The sequence below is a fragment of the Mangifera indica genome, chromosome 3 (genome assembly GCF_011075055.1).
Source record: "Mangifera indica cultivar Alphonso chromosome 3, CATAS_Mindica_2.1, whole genome shotgun sequence".
In the NCBI taxonomy this organism is placed as follows: domain Eukaryota; kingdom Viridiplantae; phylum Streptophyta; class Magnoliopsida; order Sapindales; family Anacardiaceae; genus Mangifera; species Mangifera indica.
This window is the reverse complement of record NC_058139.1, coordinates 15,236,018-15,260,718: the sequence shown is the minus strand read 5'-3', so window position 1 is coordinate 15,260,718 and position 24,701 is coordinate 15,236,018. Positions and strand designations below refer to the sequence as shown.

At 32.1% G+C, this 24,701-nt stretch overlaps 2 pseudogenes; both read right to left on the bottom strand.

The window, feature by feature from the left end:
* Nucleotides 1-136: 136 nt before the first annotated feature.
* On the bottom strand, nt 137-3,239 carry LOC123209919 (annotated as a pseudogene).
* Nucleotides 3,240-10,531: 7,292 nt separating this feature from the next.
* On the bottom strand, nt 10,532-15,895 carry LOC123212273 (annotated as a pseudogene).
* Nucleotides 15,896-24,701: the final 8,806 nt, after the last annotated feature.

The window sequence follows — 24,701 nt, the reverse complement described above, 5'->3', positions numbered from 1 at the left end:
CATTTTGGCAATTTACTACCATCTAAAAGACACAGCTACGCAATTCTGGATTGAGCTGAGTTTTGCTTTCATCGAGCAACAAAACACAACCCGTCTTAAATTAATAGAAGATGAGCACAGAAGATTCATACGCCAGTGGAAGAAAGAATGATTCATTCATATGCTAAACGTTTTTCTCAAAGTAGTATCCCAAAACAGAAGAAAAGGTAGTGTCATTCATAAGCTCCCTTACATTTACAAAATTCCAGTAATAACTTCTCATGAAACCACATAGAAGGACGAAATGAATCAAAAGACAATCTCTTTTGAGTATGTTAACTGATCTAGGTTTGCAAATGCCTCCATCATACAATAATTGTCAAGATTTTGATTAAAAGAATCTCTTGTCAGAATCCATCTCTTCCCATCAGAAAACCACAGTATTACAGAAAACTTTCCACAATATATATCAATTTTGTTTCACAGACAGTCTCTCTGTCAAAAGATGGAAAGCAAATAAAGGAACAGTGAATGAACTTTCAGTTATTAGAACTGATATATCAGGAAATCAAGCACACAAGCAAGGCAGAGCTACAGTTTCTTTTCCTAGAATTATTAAGAACAAGACTTGAACCAAAACATGTACACCATCAATGAACTAACAAATATGATGCTATATCCACTCCATCCCACAGAGTACAGAGGGATTAGTCGACATTGTCTACCAAACAGAAAGATTTTTGAATACTATTAAACATGTCAGAAATTTTATATAAAAGAGTATACATGTTATTTTAGTTTAAAATCATGAATCAAGGATATTTTTCCACATGCACAAAGTGTCACACCTAAGGACTTAGCTGCATATTGCATTTGCTGCTATAGTTAACCTCTAAGTTTGTTAGCCTTCAAGATGATTAACTGGGAGATATACTTACTTATCAGTTCATAGGTAACTATCATTGTCGTTCCATAGAGTGACATATTCAAGAACCGAGGCCCGAAACCTCTATAGAAACCCCACCATCCATCTTCCCTGAGGAGGTTCTTAGTTGTCTTGACTACTGATGGTCTTCCAACACTAAAGTCATCCATTACCTTCAGCAGAGAGAGAGAGATAGTCAGAAGATAATTAAATTAGAGTTCCTCTGAATATAACATGTCTCAAGATCCAAATCATAAAGATTATTCATCATAAAACAAATCAAAAAAAGGTTTCTTTTCCTTTGGCATATTGGCACAAAGAAATAAATAACAACTCATCACATCACCTGAAGTCGTGTCTTAACGGTGTCAATAGGGGTGGTGATTACAGAGGAACAAGCCCCAGCCACCATTCCTGACGTAGCCTGAACTGTCACCATCTCCACATGAGATGGTTTCTTCTCCGCTTCATCCCTATACCCCAAGCTCCTAAAATAGGAAAAGCAAAATAATTTATTCAAGGCATTCAGTTCAACATTTGAACGGTAACAGGATATAATAGACATTTAGGAAAATTGGAGACACCTCCAAATTATGTGTTGGGCAGCACCATATGCACCCCACCAAAGTGCAGACGCTGGAGATTGGATCAACGCCGTCAAACCAAAGCCTCTATAAATACCACGCAACCCTTCAGTTTTTATTACCTTGCGTATAACATCAAATGGCCCATTGTAGAACGTAGTCCCAGGAAGCCCTTGCACCATTAGTCTCTGACAAATCTAAGAAAGCATCCAATTACAAAAAGGTATATATAAAGGGATGTAGACATCCTAACTCTGCTCTTGGTAGGGAAAATGGACCACACATGGCCTGCAAGATATTATCAGTGCTCTGGCATAGTACTAAACAGGTTTCCTTAAAGCAACTCCAGGATAATCAATCTCAAGCACCCAAAAAAGTTCAAACGATATTTGCTACACTGGCCCAGATCCAGACATTTGATTTTTGTTTTCTCTTCAGGATTGTTGTTCCCATCAATGTAGCAAAATAAATGAAAACAAATAAAGATAAGAAAGAACCAGTTCACTTACCACATCCAAAGGCACAAAGTACACACAAGAAACTAAATTTGACACCATGCCAGCCACTCCATTTGCAATTCCAAACCGGGTTGCTTCAGGCATCTCTACACCTTCATTATATTTCATCATCATATCCTTTGATACTTCAAGCAATGTCAAACACAGGACCCTACCAGGCATTGACCCAATGGCAGATGTGCCGAAACCTCTAAAAATACCAGGGATTCCATCATTCTTCAATATATTACTAAATACTGATATCCCCCCCATTTGAGAGTAACCAGAACCAGCTACCCTGCATTCTAGTTTTCACAACTGCAGTCGGATGTAATAAGGCTGACTGAGCCGTAAAGAGGATTGCCCCAGTAGTATGAAATCTTGACTTGTCTAGCCTATTTTGAAAGATCATGCAAAAGTTTAGTTACACACTTATATGTGTCATCACATAATTGGATGTTCTTTTATCTTTAATTCAAAATTACTCAATCTTGTGATTATATATATAAATATGTATACATTTATGTATCCAAAATAGGTACATATAATTTTATAGTTTCTGCAAATGCTAGTGTTACTTCAAGTATTCCTATACACAGGGGCGGACCCAGGCCTTTGTGAGGGAAGGCCCAGGCCAACCCTCTGATTTAGAAAATATGAATGTCGGTGTTTAAATCCATTTCAAAATTTAAAAAAAAGGTATAAAGGTCCACTCTCAAATTGGGCCTAAAATAAAAGTAAAACACTTTTCAATAATGTTTTTCCAAATTTGTAGACATATCTATAAAATCTAATTTTTGATAGATTCCCAACTCAAATTACTTAAAAAAAAAAATTAAATAAACTTATTTGGACATAAAACAATAACTTTTTAAGTTAATAGAAAATGTTAAGAAAAAAAATACTTTCGTCCTCTAAACGTGAATACAATAGGCCAAAGAAAATTTCTTCTCTTGCTTCCTTCCTCGACCAAGACAAGATCTCATCTTCAAGTTCAACTCCACCAGAGAAAAGTTCTTCCATTCTTCGGCTTTTCCAGCCACTTTATTGACGACTAAATTTTCCACGATTGCAATAATCACAATGGGTGGCGACTTCTGGCGCCTATTGATGACTATCAAAGGTGTCGATTGGTATCTCTAATTATTCCCACAACAAAGACCATCATTTTCATAAATATTGTATCTAATATATATTCAAATTGTTCTGTCTACATACATTGTTAGGTTTTTTTTCCTCATTTGGGATTTCGAATTGATTTTGCATAATTGATTGAATTCATGGAATACAAAAAGGATGGCACATGGATCGAAGAATGCAAAAAGGATAGCACATGCATGCAGTTGAAAATTCTACAACGATGAAACAGCCGCCACAATTTATAGAGAGGTGAGAACAGACAAAACTTAAAAACATTCTTTAGATTACTGAAGCAGCATGTGCCGTCCATATTATAATCAAAGCTACAGTTTCATAAAATTCTATGATGTTATAGATATCTAAATTCTTCAATTGAAAATGACATATCTATGAATAATTAGTATAAATATCACCTGATGAAGAAAAGGTTACGGTAACAAGACTTTGTAAAATTTGACTCGATTGGTTTACCCAATTCATCAATTTTAATCTAGTCTTAAATCAAATTAATTTTTGATGACCACCAGATTAGGCTATAAATTATTGTCCGATTGAATTGATTCAATATGATTTTTAAAAGGGTATGATTTTCAATAAAGATGAATTTGATGATTCATAAAAATTAACGTGTTTGATGATTTTTTTTTTTTTCTGATTCTGTCAAAGTTTTATTAATGTTATAAATTCATAAACTGGACGGACGTGAGCTGAACTCAGTGTGCACTCGAATTCACTTGTATTCGACACCGACGAGTCCATCTGTGGTGAGTTTACAGTCATTTGACGTTGAAATCTTTTACACGCGTTGACCATTTTTTCGCTTGAAACATAAGCTCCGATCTACTGTTCCGACGCACATGGAACTACACTACTGTTGCCAATTGACTCAATAAATGTCGGTGGTTAGTTCTGTTGAAGACCCATCTCCATTAGTTACGCCACGAGCCATCGGTGATGTCATAGAATAGTTCACACATTCCGAAGGCTTTGTTTCTAGATTCAACAGTCTTCTAATCAGTTTATCGACCTCGGTTTCTCTGGATCTTCACTTTTCTTGATTCCAAAAATCTTCTTTTATTCTCTGATTCGTGATTCACCGTGTCCATTGAAAGCTCCAAACCAGGTAAGCGCAGTGACCGTGAAAATCGACCAAAGTGTAATTGTTGTCACAAATGGGGTCACATCAGAAACAAGTGTCATAAGCTCCATGGTCGTCCTCTTCAAACTGCGAATACTGTTCAGACTTATGATTTTCCTATTGACTCCTCTAGAGTGCAGTCTCCACCATCTTTGACACTCACAGGTACTGATCTTGAAGATTATCTTTGATATCAGAACGTAAAACAATCTTCATCTTTTATTGCTTCGATTGCTCATCTGGGTAATTCAACTATATGTCTCACTCACTCTTTTTCTTTCGAGTCATGAATCCTTGATTCTGGTGTCTCTAATCACATCTCTTGTAACCCCCGTCTACTTTCTCACTTTACTAAGACTACTTCCTTACCTATTGTAACATTAGCTAATGGATCTATCGTTACTGCTAAAGCAGTAGGTTGTGCTCATCCTCTTCCACTCTTGCCTTTGGAGTCTGTCTTTTACCTCCCTGACTGTCCATTTAATCTTATTTCTGTTAGCAAACTTACCCGTTCCCTAAATTGTACAATTACATTTACTAATAACTCTGTTCTTATACAGGCCCATAGTACGGGTCGGATGATTGGCATAGGACATGAGTCATAGGGCCTTTACCGACTAAATCCACCTAATTCTATAGCATATGCCATCACTGAGTCTTCAATGCTTCTTCACAATCGTTTGGGTTACCCTAGTTTATCAAAACTACAGTAGATAGTCCCTGGTTTGTCACATTTATCATCCTTTAATTGTGAGTCTTGTCAACTTGGAAAACATACTCATATATCCTTTCCAAGACGTGTTAATAATCGGGCTACATTACCTTTTAAATTAGTTCATTTCGATGTATGAGGTCCTAGTAGAGTCGTGTCTACTTTAGGTTTTCAATATTTTGTTACATTTATTGATGATCATTCGCGTTGTACTTGGTTATTTTTAATGAAGAATAGATCTGAATTATTTTCTATTTTTCAATCCTTTTGTGCTTAAGTTGAAACATAATTCTCTACTACTATTTGTACACTTCGTAGTGATAATGCTAATGAATATTTTTTTGCTCCCTTTACTAAATTTCTGGCATCTAAGGGCATTCTACACCAATCCTCTTGTGCTCATACTCTTCAGCAAAATAGAATTGTCAAATGTAAAAATAGGCATCTTATTGAAACTGCCCATACTTTACTCTTACACAGTCATGCACCTTTTCGTTTTTGGGCTGATGCTGTTCTTACTGCTTGTTTCTTGATTAATAGAATGCCTTCTTCAGTCTTGCAGGATTAGGTACCTCACTCTATTTTATATCTTGATTAGTCATTGTTTCCTCTTCAACCTCGTGTCTTTAGGTGTATATGTTTTGTTCACGACTTATCTCCTAATCGAGATAAATTGTCTGCTCGTTCCATTAAATGTGTTTTTCTTGGATACTCGTGCCTTCAGAAAGGTTATCGATGTTATTCTCCAACTACACGTCGCTACTACTTTTCTGCAGATGTTACATTTTTTGAGTCTTCTCTTTATTTTTCGTCTTCTTCTCAACTAGACAAGTCTCCTATTATAGAAGTTCTTCCTGTGTCCTATATTGTTCCCCTAATAAATTCACACTTTTTAACTAATTAATCTTCGACTAGTACAGATCTTACACCCACTAGTAATTCTACAGGTGACGGCCTTGCTTCTCTTTCAGGTGAGACAATCTCTTAAGACCCGGTGCACTCGCTTCCTACTCCAAAATCTTCTGTTTCTCCGGTCTTACCTCCTGATGATCAATTTCCTATCGCTATTCGCAAAGGTATGCGCTCAACTCGTAATCCTCATCCCATCTATAATTTTCTAAGTTATCATTGTTTATCTTCACCATACTATGCCTTTGAGTCCACTTTATCCTCTATATCTACCCCTGCTACTGTTCATGAGACATTATCTGATCCCGGATGGCAACAAGCAATGGTGGATGAGATGTCTGATCTACATGCTAATAATACTTGGGAACTAGTTCTTTTGCCTCCTGGTCACTCAACGGTTGGATGTTGGTGGATCTATACTATTAAAGTTGGTCCTGATGGTCAGGTTGACAGGTTGAAAGCGCGGTTGGTTGCTAAAGGATACACTCAGACATATGGTCTTGATTATTATGAGACTTTCTCTCCGGTTACTAAAATGTCCTCTGTTCGCCTATTTTTCTCTATGGCTGTCATTCGCCATTGGCCTTTGCATCAGTTAGATATCAAGAATGCCTTTCTTCATGGTGAACTGCAAGAAGAAATTTGTATGGAGCAACCTCCTGGTTTTGTTGCTCAGGGGGAGTCTGGATTGGTTTGTAAACTCCGTCGTTCTTTATATGGTTTAAAACAATCTCCTCGTGCTTGGTTTGGTCAGTTTAGTACTGTTATTCAAGAATTTGGCATGCTACGAAGTGAATCTGATCATTCAGTATTCTATAGACATACTCCACACGACAAATGTATCTATCTAGTGGTCTATGTTGATGATATTGTTATTACAGAAAGTGATCAGGAGGGTATTGAACAATTAAAGAAGCATTTGTTTAGTAATTTTCAAACCAAAGATTTAGGTCCACTCAGATACTTTCTTGGTATAGAAGTCGCCCAGTCTAAATCTGGAATTGTCATCTCTCAAAGGAAGTACGCATTGGATATTCTGCAGGAAACAGGGATGTTGGATTGCAAACCTATAGACTCTCCTATGGATCCTAATACTAAGCTCTTACCTAGACAGAGGGAGCCACTTGCAGATCCTGGGAGATATCGAAGACTCGTTGGAAAACTTAATTATCTCACCATCACACGACCATATATTCTTTTGTTGTTAGTGTGGTAAGTCAATTCCTTCAGTCTCCATGTGACAGTCATTGGGATGCAATTATTCGAATCTTGAGATACATTAAGAGGACACCTGAAAAAGGATTGTTATATGAGAATAAAGGACATACTCAGATCATTGGGTACTTAGATGCTGATTGGGCAGGTTCTCCATCTGACAGACGATCTACTTCTAGGTATTGTGATTTAGTTGGAGGAAATCTAGTATCATGGAAAAGTAAAAAGCAAGATATTGTCGCCAGATCTAGCGTAGAAGCAGAATATCGTGCTATGGCCTTAGTCACTTGTGAGCTTATCTGGTTGAAGTAGTTGATCCAAGAATTAAAGTTTACAGAAATATCACAAATATCATTATTTTGTGATAATCAGACTGCTCTTCACATTTCCTCAAATCTTGTGTTTCATGAAAGAACAAAACATATAGAAATCGATTGTCATTTTGTGAGAGAAAAGATTATGTCTGGTTGTATCTCTGCAAGTCATGTCAGTTCAAATGATCAGCTAGTGGATATACTTATTAAATCTCTTCGAGGGCCTCGAATTAATTTCATTTGTAACAAGCTTGGTGCATATAATTTATATGCTCTAGCTTGAGGGGGAGTGTTGAATTATTCCATTTGATTATGTTATATTAGGAAGGTTATCAGAGCATATATTGTTGATTTGATTCTATTATATTAGGAAGGTTATCAGTACATATTAGGATATAATATATTTTTAGGGATTTGATTTGATTTATAGGGATTTGATTTGATTCATTTCCTATTATATCTTCTCTGTAAACTGTATATATTGTAATGTTCTGTACTCTGAAATAATAAGAAAAACAATATTCTCAATTCATAGCTATGTGTTTTTTTATGTAACATAAGTTTGAATGCTTTAAGAAATTCAAAAAATTATACTAAAAAATTAAAAACCACAATTAGGAAAAAAAAATTAAAATCCTTTAAATGCCTAAGTATTGAGTTCAAAGAAAATCTGAAAGGGTGTGGGACAATGTCTCTATTTACACCTCTTAGTACACTTAAACATAATAGCGTACTGAATAAAGTAATAGGATTTTAATAGATATGATAAGGTTGATGATGAGTTTTACGAACCTACTCACGTCTTTTTGGGAATATGCTTTAGAAAGTGTAGCCTATACACTAAATCAAGTCTTGTCTAAGTATGTGGGCAAAACTCTCTGTAAGGTATAGATTTGGTGAAAACCCATTCTGAGTTACTTGAAGGCTTTACAACAATGAGATTTATGTTATGATATTGACTTTGAACAAGTTGAGTTGTAGATCAGAAAAGTGTTTTTTTGTGTGATATCCCAAGAAAACGAAAGGATACTATTTTTACCACCTAGAAGAGTAAAATGTCTTCAATAATCGATCTAATGTGTTCTTCACAAATGAGCTGATTCTTAGAAGAACTAATAGGAGGAAGATAGAATTCAATGAAATGAGAATTAAAGGTTAACGTGCATGATTGTATATTATTCTAGACTCTTCAATCATGTTAATTGTTAGGATTTCTTGGAAAGAGACAAATCTTGCTTGATTATGATGGTAACTTCTATAGAAAATTATTGATTAAGGATAGTGATGTTATTAAGGTATAGACTGTGTTTGTTGAATGCGATTGATGATATTATGTTTTGTATAAACTAAGATTAATTTTTGAGGAATTGGAGCAATTATGCATGTTTAAAGAGTTATGAGAGGTTGTTTCTATCCTTTGGTGAATGTGATTGACACGTTTGAAATTGGATGTTTTTGTTAGAAAGTGCATAAATTTAGTTTGATGCCACAACAACAAAATTTGAATGTCACAACATCAAGTGGACAAAAGGTTGATGTTGCGACATGAAGTCAACAGAAGGTTGATGCTGCAACGTAGAAAAATACTACTATGGCATCAATCAAGCAACTTTGGAGCAAGCATTTAATGTTGATTCAAGAGTAATTGATTTTTATAAAGCATCTCTAGGTCTAGACATGCTTCTTTATGGGGTGGTGTGATTAGATCGATGAAAAAACCTAAAAATGTAGTTTTTTACTCACTCTCATCTATAGTTCAAATTTCTTCATGTTTTTATTTTTAAATGATTGATATACTAAGTTTTACTTTTTTTTATTTATTTTCACTAGGTTGATAGTGAAATTAAGATTTCATTACCAATACACTAATAAGGAAGTTGGTTCCTTCAAATCCTGTGTTTGTTTGTTCACTTCTTGGTGTTGACATAAACACACAAAATAGATGTAGTTGGTTCGGTGTCATAGACCATCACTAATCTCTAGAAAATAAGTTTTTGATTCCTAATAGCTTTTTATTATTTTTTTTGTTGATCGACTTAAGTCTTGTTTTATTGTTGTTATGAATCCCTTTGGCTTGATAATGTATCTACTGAATTCAGTGTTTAGAATATTAGTTTGTAATAGAAGAATTGAAGAGATGTTGCATTGTTTACTTTTTGATGTGCTTTTGCTTTATGAATTTGAAGCTTGCAATTTTCTCTCGGATTTGGCTATTATCTTTGTTTTCCTTTATTTATTTATTTTGTTTGGTGTAACATATATTATGTATGTGGTCCATTGTTACATATTTCAATTGCCCTTCCAAGAGCAAAATGAGTTGCTACAAGAAAAGTTGTCAATTGCAAATATAGCGAGGCAAAATGCCAATAAGCACCTTGAGGAACATCTCTCCATATGTCTTGTGTCCAAAAAGGGGCTGAAGTCGAGTTGTGATCATTCACGTCAATCTGAATTTGAGCTATGCAAATTACCAACTAGCCCTGCTTAAGTTGAACTCGAACTTAAACTATACAAATTATCTACAAGTCAAACTCAACCTACTCCTTCCATACTCCAAACCAAACTCGAACATATCCTTATTTAAAATCAACTCAAATCAAATCCATCCATATACACATTACAAATAATTTGAGATCTGAATTGAAAAAGAGTCGTGGATCACCGTTTAGCAATAGATTTTAACTTGGAGGGCGCCCCTTGCTTCCACGTGTTTCCAGATATAAAGTAAACAAGCAAGCAAGCAAATGGAAATGACTTTTTTCTTCAGATTTTCCACGGAGTCAGTGTAAAGATCGTCAACCGAGTAACGATTCTTATACGGCAACATTTTTTCTTCCAAAAAGCAATTCAAATGTCGTCCATCTAAAATATGTACTCTTGGAAGGTTTATAACCTCAAAATACCAAATTTTTAATCCATGATTCTTTACAAACAGCAACAGCCTTTGCTGTTAAGACGTTCTAAAGATGGGCAGCTGTGCTGCATTTTGGCAATTTACTACCATCTAAAAGACACAGCTACGCAATTCTGGATTGAGCTGAGTTTTGCTTTCATCGAGCAACAAAACACAACCCGTCTTAAATTAATAGAAGATGAGCACAGAAGATTCATACGCCAGTGGAAGAAAGAATGATTCATTCATATGCTAAACGTTTTTCTCAAAGTAGTATCCCAAAACAGAAGAAAAGGTAGTGTCATTCATAAGCTCCCTTACATTTACAAAATTCCAGTAATAACTTCTCATGAAACCACATAGAAGGACGAAATGAATCAAAAGACAATCTCTTTTGAGTATGTTAACTGATCTAGGTTTGCAAATGCCTCCATCATACAATAATTGTCAAGATTTTGATTAAAAGAATCTCTTGTCAGAATCCATCTCTTCCCATCAGAAAACCACAGTATTACAGAAAACTTTCCACAATATATATCAATTTTGTTTCACAGACAGTCTCTCTGTCAAAAGATGGAAAGCAAATAAAGGAACAGTGAATGAACTTTCAGTTATTAGAACTGATATATCAGGAAATCAAGCACACAAGCAAGGCAGAGCTACAGTTTCTTTTCCTAGAATTATTAAGAACAAGACTTGAACCAAAACATGTACACCATCAATGAACTAACAAATATGATGCTATATCCACTCCATCCCACAGAGTACAGAGGGATTAGTCGACATTGTCTACCAAACAGAAAGATTTTTGAATACTATTAAACATGTCAGAAATTTTATATAAAAGAGTATACATGTTATTTTAGTTTAAAATCATGAATCAAGGATATTTTTCCACATGCACAAAGTGTCACACCTAAGGACTTAGCTGCATATTGCATTTGCTGCTATAGTTAACCTCTAAGTTTGTTAGCCTTCAAGATGATTAACTGGGAGATATACTTACTTATCAGTTCATAGGTAACTATCATTGTCGTTCCATAGAGTGACATATTCAAGAACCGAGGCCCGAAACCTCTATAGAAACCCCACCATCCATCTTCCCTGAGGAGGTTCTTAGTTGTCTTGACTACTGATGGTCTTCCAACACTAAAGTCATCCATTACCTTCAGCAGAGAGAGAGAGATAGTCAGAAGATAATTAAATTAGAGTTCCTCTGAATATAACATGTCTCAAGATCCAAATCATAAAGATTATTCATCATAAAACAAATCAAAAAAAGGTTTCTTTTCCTTTGGCATATTGGCACAAAGAAATAAATAACAACTCATCACATCACCTGAAGTCGTGTCTTAACGGTGTCAATAGGGGTGGTGATTACAGAGGAACAAGCCCCAGCCACCATTCCTGACGTAGCCTGAACTGTCACCATCTCCACATGAGATGGTTTCTTCTCCGCTTCATCCCTATACCCCAAGCTCCTAAAATAGGAAAAGCAAAATAATTTATTCAAGGCATTCAGTTCAACATTTGAACGGTAACAGGATATAATAGACATTTAGGAAAATTGGAGACACCTCCAAATTATGTGTTGGGCAGCACCATATGCACCCCACCAAAGTGCAGACGCTGGAGATTGGATCAACGCCGTCAAACCAAAGCCTCTATAAATACCACGCAACCCTTCAGTTTTTATTACCTTGCGTATAACATCAAATGGCCCATTGTAGAACGTAGTCCCAGGAAGCCCTTGCACCATTAGTCTCTGACAAATCTAAGAAAGCATCCAATTACAAAAAGGTATATATAAAGGGATGTAGACATCCTAACTCTGCTCTTGGTAGGGAAAATGGACCACACATGGCCTGCAAGATATTATCAGTGCTCTGGCATAGTACTAAACAGGTTTCCTTAAAGCAACTCCAGGATAATCAATCTCAAGCACCCAAAAAAGTTCAAACGATATTTGCTACACTGGCCCAGATCCAGACATTTGATTTTTGTTTTCTCTTCAGGATTGTTGTTCCCATCAATGTAGCAAAATAAATGAAAACAAATAAAGATAAGAAAGAACCAGTTCACTTACCACATCCAAAGGCACAAAGTACACACAAGAAACTAAATTTGACACCATGCCAGCCACTCCATTTGCAATTCCAAACCGGGTTGCTTCAGGCATCTCTACACCTTCATTATATTTCATCATCATATCCTTTGATACTTCAAGCAATGTCAAACACAGGACCCTACCAGGCATTGACCCAATGGCAGATGTGCCGAAACCTCTAAAAATACCAGGGATTCCATCATTCTTCAATATATTACTAAATACTGATATCCCCCCCATTTGAGAGTAACCAGAACCAGCTACCCTGCATTCTAGTTTTCACAACTGCAGTCGGATGTAATAAGGCTGACTGAGCCGTAAAGAGGATTGCCCCAGTAGTATGAAATCTTGACTTGTCTAGCCTATTTTGAAAGATCATGCAAAAGTTTAGTTACACACTTATATGTGTCATCACATAATTGGATGTTCTTTTATCTTTAATTCAAAATTACTCAATCTTGTGATTATATATATAAATATGTATACATTTATGTATCCAAAATAGGTACATATAATTTTATAGTTTCTGCAAATGCTAGTGTTACTTCAAGTATTCCTATACACAGGGGCGGACCCAGGCCTTTGTGAGGGAAGGCCCAGGCCAACCCTCTGATTTAGAAAATATGAATGTCGGTGTTTAAATCCATTTCAAAATTTAAAAAAAAGGTATAAAGGTCCACTCTCAAATTGGGCCTAAAATAAAAGTAAAACACTTTTCAATAATGTTTTTCCAAATTTGTAGACATATCTATAAAATCTAATTTTTGATAGATTCCCAACTCAAATTACTTAAAAAAAAAAATTAAATAAACTTATTTGGACATAAAACAATAACTTTTTAAGTTAATAGAAAATGTTAAGAAAAAAAATACTTTCGTCCTCTAAACGTGAATACAATAGGCCAAAGAAAATTTCTTCTCTTGCTTCCTTCCTCGACCAAGACAAGATCTCATCTTCAAGTTCAACTCCACCAGAGAAAAGTTCTTCCATTCTTCGGCTTTTCCAGCCACTTTATTGACGACTAAATTTTCCACGATTGCAATAATCACAATGGGTGGCGACTTCTGGCGCCTATTGATGACTATCAAAGGTGTCGATTGGTATCTCTAATTATTCCCACAACAAAGACCATCATTTTCATAAATATTGTATCTAATATATATTCAAATTGTTCTGTCTACATACATTGTTAGGTTTTTTTTCCTCATTTGGGATTTCGAATTGATTTTGCATAATTGATTGAATTCATGGAATATTGATTCTGAATAATTGAATGAATTCTGAAATATTGAAATGTTCTATTTTGATTTGTGTTGTTTAATGTGTTCTAAATGTTTTGTCTTACCGTCCTTTTATCACTCATTTATTTTCATAATGTTTATGAATCATTTACTCAGTTAGGCAGTACTTACCTGATTAATCGGCTGAGTAAATTGCTATTTTCTATTTAGTAGAAAGCCTCAATACAGAGTTGTTTCGGATTCACTCCAATTCGCCATAAGTTTTTCTATAATTGTTTGGTCCAAGCAAAGTTCTTCTTTGACAATTAGATATAGTTTACAGTAACAAATTGTTGCCTATAGTTTACACTCTGCAATAGAAATTTGTCTAGATTTCTTTAAGAAATATATTAATTAACACTAAATATCTTAAAAGAATAGAAAAAGTATTGCAATGTAACTTTCAGAAGTCTGAGACAAAGAAGAGACAAACATATTTGTAGTAGGCCCTTGTCTCTATCTCAACAATAACATTTAAAACATGCCACTTTATCTCTTTCCATGTTTTAATTGTATTTGTAATAGTGCATACTGATTTTACACAACTATTGTACAAGACATAACTGAAAATACATAGCCAAGACACCTTCACATAATACAAACCATGGACCTTCCTCTTAACTATCCTTTACGCACTAAAACTTACAGAAACAACAGTCAAGGAGATCTTTCTTTAAAGAAGAATAGAGAAATTAAACAACAAACGGAATTAAAATAAAAATGTATAATCTCCTGCACTAACTAATTAAAAGCCTGGCTTATGTAGGTAACCCCAATTTCTATCATACCTCATCTTAACATATTTACATAATAGAAGTTGTGCTCTGAATAAAAAACATTAGAATTCATAAACCTTTTTTTCTTTTTTTCTCCTTAGATAACCTTCTTCAGGTACTATAAGTACTTGTGACTACTGCAACAGTTGAAAGAGTGTTTTCTATAATAAATCTTGTGAAAAATTGTTTGTATAATCAAATGGGTGATGAATGGATGAACATTTGTCTGATGGTTTACATTGAAAAGGAAGTTTTTGCTATAATTAACGATGAAGATATTGTTAAACGCTTTCAGAATATATTGAAGCAAAAAATCATGTTAGACTAAAGATTTTTAGAAATATCATTCTAACTTGCTTTCATCTTTAAATTATTGATATTTAAATATTCAAATCTTCTTTTTTTATTATTTTAACTTGATTATTTGATTAGTGCATAACAAGATGTGTGGATCTTTAATCTAGATTATTAAGTTTGATTTTAACAATTGGATTTGGAGTTATAAATCCTGAAGATTGACTAATTCTAATAATTTTAATTTATTTTTTTGTAAACTTTTTATGTATTTTACTTGTGTTAGAATTGTGATTGAACTCTAAATTTCTGTGAAATATTTTTTGTAGATTATAATTAATGTAAACAATTTTGATTATATTGAATTTAAGTGGATTATTAGATCCCGTGATCTTTTTCTCTCTTTACATCAAACAGATTTTTTCACGTAAAAAATTATTTATGTTATTGTATTCTTTTTATATTATTTACATTGTTCAATGATAGGTGTTTTTGGTAGAATCGTGAAGGCCCCCTCAACAAAAATCCTATGTCTGCTGCCGCTTATACATTTAGTACAACCCAGGAATTAAAGATAAAAATTAAAAATCCAAAGTTCGAGAGCTTTATGCAATAACGGAACTCAACCCTGCAATAATGATGCTTCAAAATCCATAATTAAGAATTTAAGCTCAACCACGGTCTTGAACTTTGCTTTAAAAATCGTCTCGAGAATTTTCTAAGCCGTACAAAATTTCGTTAACCAAGTAGAGGCATGATCATGATCATCTTAATGTTTAAATAACCATTACGAAACAAATAAAGCAAAAAAGAAAAGAAAAACGAAACGTGTAATGATATTTTAACAACTCAACAAGAAAGATATAGAAGGAAGCTTACCTGTCCCAGTTGATGTCGGTATCTGCAAGTGCTAACTCTGGAGCGGCGACCTTGGCTTCCATAGCCATCCGTTTTTCATATGGGGTTCTTATGCCACAGTTGCACCGACTAACAATCTCGCAGCGAAGCTCTGTTGGTTGCAGGAGAGTGTTCGGTTAAGTCAAAAAAAAGAGAACAAAAAAGGGGAGAAAGCGATGGAATGGAAGGTAGGAGAAATTTCGAGTGCTTTTGGTGTTAGAGGCCACGTTGGGAAATGCATCATATTTAAAGGAGTAAACACCCTCATCCCACTCGAGGTTTAGTCTAAAAACACTTTATCCCTCTTAGTTTTCATAAATAATATTTTTCCACTCAAACTTAAATACGCTTAAAAAACCTAACAGTAAATTATAAAAAAATAATTTTAATATAAATTAATTTTAAAAATAAAAAACAACAAATTTCTATTAAACTAACATTATAAAGATAATAATTTAACATTTAAAAACATTTATGTATTTTATTCAATTTTTTGAGGATGTAATTATCTTTTTTAAAACTATTAGGGGGCAAAATGGTATATCAAGATTTTTCAAAGAGCCCAAACCTTTTTACAATGTTCAATAACCCCTTTAAATTTTCATAAAAACCCATGATATGTTTAAAAATTATAATTTTTCTTTTAATATATATAATTATACAATAAAGAGATCACTATTTATAAAAAAATACAAAGAAAAGATGAGAGTGAATGAAAAAAAAAAAAGGTAACTCTTTATATAATTTGAATATTTAAAATGTTATTTTTTATTTTTATTAGTTTAGGATATATAATAATTTTAAAAATAAAATAATAAATTTATTTTTTAATATTATTATTTTATTAATAGAGTTTTAATTTTAGATAAAAAGTCATTAATTATGCTATCATGATAGCATCTGAACTTTCACATACCATTTTTCCAACGATTTTGCCTTCCTTAATTTAACTTCGTTTAATGAAAACATGGCCAAAATACTATTTGCGACACAAATTTTAGCCCATTTACAAAATTTTATAATTTTAGAAAAATTCATACACGCGTCTACCACCAATTTTTATTAGTGTTTTTGTTAATTTCATTATAAATTTTCATTTATTTTTTAATAATATGATTAAAATACTCTAATCAATTGCTTTGTTCTTTTCATTGAGTAGTTTTTTTTTTTTTTTTAATATTTTAGTTTAAACACATGTTTATTTCTCCATGATTATTAATATTTTGGCCTTTACATCATATAACCGAATAAAATTACAGTTATATACTTTTTAACATTTAATTGAATGGGAAATTAATCAATAGCGGCCAAGCAAAATTATCCCAAAAATTTAAGATTAAGTAAAAATATCCTATTTCACCGCAATGATCAAAATATTCTTATATATAAACCAAAACATTTTCATATACCTCCTAAATTTTCTCCCGAATTCATTGTTGGAATTTAGAGAAAATCATGAGTCTCCCACGAGATCATTGTTTGTTCCACTTCTTCAAAAATTTTTCAATATTTTTCATGTTTTTTAAAAACGAAAATAACAAAGAAGATTAGTATATCATTCCTTTTGTTTGAATTATTTTATTATTAGGGTTATTCCAATTTGATGAAGATTTTGAGTATTGAATGTTTAGGGTTTTGGTTTTAAACAATGTATAAAATATGTTGATTCTTGCTTGTTTTGATTGAATTTTTTTATGGCTGTTATGTTATAGGATGTGTAGATTTGATTTTTGTTAAAATTTGAGGTTAAAATGACAATTTTTGGTCTGAGATCCACCCCGAGTACAGATGTCAATGGGTCGTGCTGAGTTGAGTCGGCTTTAGCTCGGCCTATTGGGTTAATGGGCTACGGGCCCGAACCCAAACAGTAATGGGCCTTCAGGTCAGGCCAATCCATTGATATATAAAGGTCCAAAGCTCAACCCATATAATAATGGGTCTTATCGGGCCGAGCCAGCCCTGCCCATTTAATCAATATTTTTTAAAAAAATTTTAATTAAAATTTTAAACACAAATTATTTTTTAATTATTAAAACCAAAGACAGTACTTTGAATATTTTATTTATAATCTATCACTTGTGATAGAGAAATACCGTAATTACATGATGAAAAATATTATAAATTGATAGCATAGTATAAATAAATTAATTTACATACAGTATAAATTACAAAACATAAATAAAATATATCTATTATATAACATTTAATATTTTGTAATGATAATATTCAAATAGATTAAATTCATTTGATATTGGATCTATTTGTATTATTTTGTAATGATAAAATTAAAATAAAAGTGAAATTATAAACATAAAGAATTATTATTTGTAAATTCAGATATTTTTTAAAAAAGAGTTGATGAGAGAAAATGAGATTGAAAATATAATTAAATAACTGAGATTAAGAAATTTGTAAATGAAAATGAAAATAAAGAAAAATTGAATAGGTTTATATAGAAAAAATAAATTAATTAAAAAAAATTAAGCAACTTGGCAAAAAGTCATTGACAAGGCCAACAGCTTCTCCCTGGCAAAAGCAACTTCTGCTAAGTGGCAAAAGCTTTGCTCCTCCAAGACAAAAGAAAAAAAATATTTTTTTCATTTTTATTTTTTACACAGTGTTAGGTCGGGTCAAGAGAGCCCATAGACTTAATATTAAAACGTTAACCCGACCCAACAGGCCCATGGCCCTGGCCCCACACACTACATGCCGAACTGGATTTTCTTATGTCAAGCTTTTTTTTGGTGTTTAGGATCGGGTCTCCATTTGGCTTGCCTTATTGACATGTCTAACCCCGAGGGACTTTGGGATTTCCTAGAGTGAATAATCTCCCTTGAATTAGAACGACGCTACATGAGAGAGGGAAGAATGCGATTTTCAGGTCTGTTCCTTGATTTTTGTGTTTTCTAGGCCTTTTTTTTGATGTAATTTTCAAATTTCAAATCGATTTTTTAGTTTTTGTTATTCTAAACTATTTTAACATTTAATTTCCGAATTTTATATCCATTTTTCCTATTTTAGGGTTCTTCAACAAATAATTTTCGAATTTTAGGTTTGTTTCTTGATTTTTATGCTTTTTAAGGCTTTTTTAAATGTAATTTTTGAACTATAAATCGATTTTCAATTTTTATCATTCTAAACTATTTCAATGTTTAAATTTTAAAATTATGGTCCATTTTTTAATTTTTGTCATTTTAGAGTATTTTGATTTGTAATTTTCAAATTTTTGATCGATTTTTTACCTTTTGTCATTCTAGGGTATTCCAACGTGTAATTTTCAAATTTCAGGTCTGTTTTTTTATAATTGTCATTTTAAGATTTTTGGACATTTTGTTTTTAAATTTTAGTTTAGTATTTTGATTTTTGTCATTCTAGAGTATTTTGATATGTCATTTTTTAATTTCATATCAGTTTATCAGTTTTTATTATTCTAGGGTATTTCAACGTTTAGTTTTCAAAATTCAGGTCTTTTTTTTTTGTCATTTTAAGATATTTCAACTTGTAATTTTCTAGCTTTCGAATAATTTTTTTGTTTTTATCATTCTAAAGTATTGTAACGTGTAGTTTTTAAATTTCATGTTCGTTTTTTATATTTGTCATTTAAAAATTTTTGGACATGTTGTTTGCAAATTTTAGTTAAGTTTTTCAAATTTTGTCATTCTAGGTTATTTTGACATGTAATTTCCGAATTTCAAATCAATTTATTGGTTTTTGCCATTCTAGAGTATTTCAATATTTAGTTTTCAAATTTTAAGCCCATTTTTTTATCTTTATCATTTTAGGATATTTCGACTTATCATTTTCGAATTTTTGATTGACTTTTTTGTTTTTATCATTCTAAGATATTTCAACTTGTAGCTTTCCAATTTCAGGTCTGTTTTTCAACATTTGTTATTTTAAGGTTTTTGAACATGTAGTTTTCAAACTTTAATTCACTTTTTCAATTTTGTTGAATTCTAAGGTATTTTGATATGTAATTTTTCAATGTCAGATTGATTTTTCTATTTTTGTCATTCTAAGGTATTACAACATGTAGTTTTCAAATTTTAGTTCAGTTTTTTTATTTTTGTCATTCTAGGGTATTTTGATATATAATTTTTTAATTTCAAATGAATTTATCGATTTTTATCATTTTAGAGTATTTTAACGTTTAGTTTTCGAAATTTAAGTCTGTTTTTTTTATTCTTGTCATTTTAGAGTATTTCTATTTGTAATTTTTGAATTTTCGATTGATTTTTTTATTTTTGTCATTTTAGAGTATTTTAATGTGTAGTTTATAATTTTCAGGCCTCTTTTTCGATATTTCTCATTTTAAGATTTTTGGACGTATAATTTTCAAATTTTAGTTTAGTTTTTCAATTTTTTTTGAATTCTAAGGTATTTCACCATGTAATTTTCGAATTTCAAATCGAATTTTTTATCTTTTTTACTCTAAAGTATTTTAACATGTAGTTTTAAATTTCATGTACCATTTTTTTGTATCTGATTTTATATCTTTTTTCTATGAAATTTTCATAAACTTTAAATTTTTTTTACTAGATATTTCTCATAAAAGAAAAATGTGATGATAGTGAATTAAGAATTTTGGATGAGGCACGATACTTTTGAGTAGAGGTTGCATGTCATATCCAGTGAACCACCATATTAAATATTAGATCTACATTAACACCGAAGTAGTTACGGTTGTTTGAGAGGACCTACTTTGGGCATCTCTTTCAATTACCAAATACCAAGTTCATTGGAATGTTGGCGCACTCATTTCTACTATGACAGTTATATCAGGGTTTAGGCAAAGATGAGTTTTGGTTCAAGATTAATAGGGTTGACGTGAGATTCAATCCATTCAAGTGTGCTTTCATGACCAACATACCATTCAATCAAATCACTGCACTTTCATCATATATTTCACACAGATTTAGAGATAGGATTTGGCATACCTATTTTCAAAGATATCAGAAAATGCAATATCATGATTTAAAGCATGTTTTTCTGACTAGGCCATGAGGGTATGACGATATCGACGCCATCAAAATGGTCTTATTGTATTGTCTGAATATGGTGTTACTAGGGATTGACCGATGAAATGAGGTATCTACAGAGTATCTTTAGTTGGTTGATCACTTGGATAGGTTAAATTTCTATTCACGAGGTGTTCGAGTGTGGGAAATGACAAGATATGCTCCAACCAAATGTCTAACATGCTTAAATATGAAATTTACAAATTCTCTTTTGCATTCTAGGTGAGTGTATATTTGTTGATTATATACATTGATTGGCAATGAAAAAAATTAATTGAATTTAACCATTAATGTTTATATTGTAGTATTAGATATATGAAACGATAGACACCTTGTATAATTGAGTGAACTTGGTTGATATCTATGCGTCTTTATGGATGTTTAGGTGGCATACGCGAGATGTTCTTGGTTGAAGTCATATAGGAACTGTATTTACCGGTGATAAGGTATGTAATAGTTAATTGATTTATTGATTAATACAATAAGTTTAATTATATATCTGAATGAGCAAGATGATGTTACTTTTTCGTTCCAACCTTCACCGATTGAGAAGGCTATACTATGGTATATGAACACTGTTAGGTACACAAGTATGTTGGATCCCCAGTCCTCCTCTTTACCTTTCTCATAAGAGATAGAGCATTTTCGGTGGTGCCCCATGTTGACAGACGATGCATAAAACAATATTGTACATTCATTTCTCTCTTAAAAATGATGTCTCATAAAACATTAGTCAAGTGTCAATATGTTTGGTTATTTTACAAAACTCGAGATCTTTTATAAAAGTCATCTCATCTTGATTATGTTAATGGACAACTATTACTCTAATAATATCATCCTGTTGACCTAAATTCACAAAGAATCTTCTTAACCAAATAGTTTCTTGCATAATTACTAAACAGACTATATACTTGACCTCTAATATGGATAAGGCTATATATGTTTATTTTTTATCGATCTAAGATATGAGCCCTTTTGAAGTATGAAAACATAGCCAGAAATTAATTTGCGTTAGTCTAAATCACCACCCAAATTGGCATCTCAATAGTCAATCAAACGCAAATTTGATTTTTAATTACATAAACAATAATCCACAGAGCTTTTTAGATATATCAATATCCTCTTGACAATCTTTCAGTTCTCTTTTCAGTATTTGACTCATCGACTAATCAGCTCGAAAGAAAAGCAAATATTTAGGCATGTACACATTATAGCATACATAATACATCCAATAACTATTGACATTTTTCTGCTTTTATCTTGAGTTTTGAAACATGCCTAATAGCTCAATAATTCACCATTTAATATAAGAGTATCAACGGGTTTATAACTTACCATATTAAATCATTCTAGAATCTTTTGAATATAATACTCTTGTGCCAAAGCCAAAAGTTTCATTGAACAATCTCTTTATATTTTAATTCCTAATATATAATCTATTTACCCACATCCTTTAGGTCAAAAGCTTGGACAATTATCATTTGATGATTATCACTTACTTCAAATCATTTCTAGTAATTTGTGCATCATCATATGCAGAGACAGAATTTTGTAAATGGACAACTATTACTCTAATAATATGATCCTGTTGACCCAAATTCACAAAGAATCTTCTTAACCAAATAGTTTCTTGCATGATTACTGAACAGACTATATACTTGACCTCTAATATGGATAAGGCTATATATGTTTATTTCTTATTGGTCTAAGATATGAGCCCTTTTGGAGCATGAAAACATAGCCAGAAATTAATTTGCGTTAGTCTAAATCACCACCCTAATTGGCATCTCAATAGTCAATCAAACGCAAATTCGATTTTTAATTACATAAACGATAATCCACTGAGCCTTTTAGATATATCAATATCCTCTTGACAATCTTTCAATTCTCTTTTCAATATTTGACTCATCGACTAACTAGCTCGAAACAAAAACAAATATTTAGGCATATACACAGTATAACATATATAATACATCCGATGACATTTGGATAGGTAACTATTGACATTTCTCTGCTTTTATCTTGAGTTTTGAAACATGTCTAATAGCTCAATAATTCACCATTTGATATAAGAGTATCAACGGGTTTATAACTTACCATATTAAATCGTTTTAGAATCTTTTGAATATAATACTTTTGTGACAAAGCCAAAAGTTTCATTGAACAATCTCTTTATATTTTAATTCCTAATATATAATCTACTTACCCATATCCTTTAGGTCAAAAGCTTGGACAACTATCATTTGATGATTATCACTTACTTCAAATCATTTCTAGTAATTTATGCATCATCACATACAGAGACAAAATTATGTCAATGGACAACTATTACTCTAATAATATCATCTTGTTGACCCAAATTCATAAAGAATCTTCTTAACCAAATAGTTTCTTACATAATTACTAAACAGACTATATACTCGACCTCTAATATGGATAAGGCTATATATGTTTATTTCTTATCGCTTTAAGACATGAGCCCTTTTGGAGTATGAAAACATAGCTAGAAATTAATTTGCGTTAGTCTAAATCACCACCCTAATTGGCATCTCAATAGTCAATCAAACGCAAACTCGATCTTTAATTATATAAACAATAATCCACAGAGCCTTTCAGATATATCAATATCCTCTTGACAATCTTTTAGTTCTCTTTTTAGTATTTGACTCATTGACTAACCAACTCGAAACAAAAGCAAATATTTAGGCATGTACGCACTATAGCATACATAATACATCCAATAACTATTGACATTTCTCTGCTTTTATCTTGAGTTTTGAAACATGTCTAATAGCTCAATAATTCACCATTTGATATAAGAGTATCAACGGGTTTATAACTTACCATATTAAATCATTCTAGAATCTTTTGAATATAATACTCTTGTGACAAAGCCAAAAGTTTCATTGAACAATCTCTTTGTATTTTAATTCCTAATATATAATCTACTTACCCACATCCTTTAGGTCAAAAGTTGGACAACTATCATTTGATGATTATCACTTACTTCAAATCATTTGTAGTAATTTATGCATCACACATACAGAGACAAAATTATAAATTTGTCATCAAACTTCATAATATAGACATAGTGGTCTTGATTAATCATCTTAAAGTCATAAGACATAATAATCTTATGTAACGTTCTTAAAGCTTGCACATTCTATGATTTTAACATATAACAATGAGATCTATACGTCGTTTCATGTAAATTTCTTTGTCAAGTTCTACACTAAGGAAAATTGTCTCGACATGCATCTTATGTAATTTTAAATTCAAATATGTTACTACAACTAGAACTAACTTGATTGAAGTAAATCTTGTGATTGGTGAAACCTTTTTTTATACAATCTATACTTTTTATTGAGTATAGCTATTCGCAACAAGATAAAATTGTATCTATTTATTGAGTCATCCACCTTACAATTGATTAAAAGAGTCAATTTGTTTCCAATAGGTTTTCGATCTGATGGTAAGTCAACCAAACTCTAAATTTGGTTTGTTTTTATCTATTTCATCTATTCTTCTAATGCATCTTATCATTTTTTCCTATCAGGGGATGAGACAACTCATTTTAAGATTTTAAGTCCTTCATCATCATCAGAAGTGGCTATGAAAACCTTGTTTTCAATTTAAAAAACATCACTAAAGTACTTTCAACCATCCACTTTTATATAATTGAGAATCAACGCTCCTACTATCTGAAATAGATTGAAGCTTAATCTCAATACTCACACTAGGTTAAGCTTGATGAAACAAACAATTGAGAATCATTGCTCCCACTATCCAAATTAGGTTGGAGTTGAATTACATTTGCTCCTATTATCTGGAATAAGCATAGGTATTATGTCTTAGGACTCAATTAATGGTCGTTAAGGTATACCTATCCTCATTCTTCTTTCATCTCATGTAGATGAAACCTTTATCAATATCGTTCATATTAAGAAAAATATTCTCTATGAATATAACATCTCTTAATATAATTTCAGTTAATCTTCCAACGAAATTCTCTCTAATGAACAC